Raw genomic sequence first — 3,105 nt, 5'->3', positions numbered from 1 at the left:
TTTTGCCCACTTCTTAATATCTATACTTTATGTACATTAAAAGAACAAAGGTGTATTGAAGAATGGGACAGGCAGACAGTGGCACTGAAAAAAGCATAATTAAAAATAATGGAGAATAAAGACACTCAAAGGAGCTGGATCCATTTTGTTCTGCAAAATAGAAACCCAGGCAAAATTCCTACCAATGACACATGTTGATCCCCTAGAAGCAGGTGCTTCCCCATGACATGATATCTCAACCTATGATGTGTTAAAGGTATGAGAATAACTAACTTCTAAATTCTACTTCTTGACATACTTGAGCTCAAGCTTGACATTTCTTGTAAACAATATTCAGAAGGAAAAAACATATCACAAGACGTGTTGAAAAGCATTTTTATTTGTGTTTTATTTAAATATGCATTATTATGTATGCCGTATACTAAAACTGTTTTTTGCTGCATCTGCAGACATCCTGCCACCAACCCCCATAATTTCCCTGCAAGTTGGAGGACTGCTTGCAGGGCCAGATGCAGTTTAACATCATATCCAGGACATAGTAACATAGTAATAATAATAACCTAACGTAAGAGGGTTAAAAATAGAGTATCTTGTGGTTCTAAAATCTTTCTTTATTCAACATGCAGACGAACTGTGGAAAGAAGCACCTTCTCAGTCTCATGAACTAGACTTCAAGCAGTACCAGGTACTTGTCTGCAGCACAAAAAAGAAGCCATTGCTGGGATGGCTGGTGTCATAGATAATTTTCTTTGCCCTGGGCATTCAACTGACCGCACTACTTTCTACAAATCCTTGCAATCCTGCTCTGTGCTTTTTCTAAACAAGGTGGCAATACTTCTTGTCATGATACTTCCAATGTCGGATGAGTAAAAGTTCTTTAGTATCTGGGTGGGCAGCCCTGAAATCCCAGAGGTGTATGAGGTTATAAAGACGTTGCTCTGTCTTCCTCACCAAGGTGTCGATGTGCTTGAGCAGGCCAGTTGCCCTGTGATGTGGACACCGGGGTATTTAAAACTGTCCACCATCTCCACCTGAGTACTGTTAATAATAAAGTTGTGGTGATGTTGTTTTCTCCCAAAGCCCACAATCAGCTCCTTTGTCTTGCTTACATTAAGTAGTGAAATGTTGTCCTGACACCAGTGTGACAGATTCTACTTCATACAGGTAAGCTCAGTCATTTTTGTTAGATATCAGGCCTACCACAGCTGAGTCACCAGCAAATTTAACAATGATATTAGAGTCACATGCAGCAATGCATCATATATGTAGAGGGAGTACAGCAGAGGACTCAGAACATAGCCCTGTAAAGCACTCAGACCACAGAGCTTTGGAATACCTGTGTTGAGATTGAGAGATGATAAGGTGTGGCCACCTGCTCAAACCACCTGGCGTCTGCCAGTCAGGAAGTTAAAAATCCAGCTCTACAATGAAATGCTCAGATGTAAGTCCCTTCATTTTGTGATGTGTTTACGGGGATTTATTGTGTTAAATGCAGAGCTATAGTACATAGCATTCACTTATAATTTCCTCCATTGTTTTCCTGGTGGGCCAGTACTATACGAAGGACGAAGATGATTGCATTATGTGTGGACCAACGGGAGTGATATGTGAACTGTAATGAATGCAGTTCTTTTGGCAAAGGAGTGCATAAGTGATTTTTGACTAGCCTCTCAAAACATTTAATTGCTAGTGCGACAGAGCAGTATTCATTCAGGCAGGCTGGATGTGATTTCTTAGTTACAGGGACAATGATAGATCTTTTAAAGCATGTTGATATGTCAGAGTTAAGGAGAGTTTAAATATTACCATGAACACTGATGCAAGCTGATCAACACTTATCTTGAAAACACAACATGCAATCATGGTGTTCACTTTTCTGAAAACCCTACTTACATTGTGTTCCGACAAGGTGAGCCCTGTTACCTCACTGAGCTGTTCTCCCGCCACAGATGTGTTAGACCGCTGGCTAGCATTAGCAGCATTCATAGTGAAGTGTGCATAGAAATTATTAAGCTCATCTGCCAGAGAGGTGTTGGAGAAAGCATGAGGAATATCATTGATAGAGTAAATAAGTAATAGAGTTAAACAGTTAAACTTTGTACAGTATATTACTGCATCATGCAAAATGTACATCTGATGATAATAACTCAAATAAAACATTGCTTGCCCTTATATCAGTATATACAGTATAGAGTTCTTCTAGCTGTTACTTTGAAAGATGTCAAAGGTTTTCCTGTCTGCCTTGAACCCTGTATTACCCCTTAATCCATCCATCCATTTTCCAACCCGCTGAATCTGAACACAGGGTCACGGGGGTCTACTGGAGCCAATCCCAGCCAACACAGGGCACAAGGCAGGAACCAATCCCAGGCAGGGTGCCAACCCACCGCAGATTACCCCTTAATGACATGCCAAAACAGATGGAAGGTTAATTATTTTCATGAGCACCCACACTTTGAATGGTAGCTTAACCTGTTCAAATTTGACACCCTGGAAATTTGGCCTCTACATTTGCAAATATGTACCTGGCATATGAAGGAATTTATCTGAAGTAACATACGAAGGATGAAATCTAGCTGAGTAACCATCTGTCAGGATATATATGTCTAAAAGGGCCAAATGAGGGAATTAACAAAGTACTATACAGTAGAAGTGCTATGGACAAAATGTAATTGGTCAAATTAACTAAAATACAGTGCACATGTAATATCATTGCCTTAGTCCATTACACCATCACAAATCAAAACTGCATTAAGTATAAGTATATTCGGTATTTGCGGAAGAGGAGAGCTATCAGAGGTTTTTCTTTAATAGGCTCCACAGAAGGAATGAAAGTAGACAGCTTGTCATACCAGCAAATCTATAATCAGTTATTAATGATGCCATTGTTTAAATTAAATTGCCCTGCCTGAGATCCCTCTTTGATAGTGGCTATTCATTTCAGTCCGTGTGTGTTTGTGCATATATGTGTATGTGCAGACACCACTTCAAAGTTAGGTACACTTTTGTGATCACTTTACTATGTGTTTCATCCCCAGTATTGTGGAGGAAGCTGCTATTAGAAAAAATGAATTAAAGTCTTGAATGTAAAAGGATAACATTCAT

The sequence above is a fragment of the Erpetoichthys calabaricus genome, chromosome 17, assembly GCF_900747795.2.
Source record: "Erpetoichthys calabaricus chromosome 17, fErpCal1.3, whole genome shotgun sequence".
Classification (NCBI taxonomy): Eukaryota; Metazoa; Chordata; class Cladistia; order Polypteriformes; family Polypteridae; genus Erpetoichthys; species Erpetoichthys calabaricus.
The sequence above is the reverse complement of the archived record's forward strand: the minus strand, read 5'-3'. Positions refer to the sequence as shown.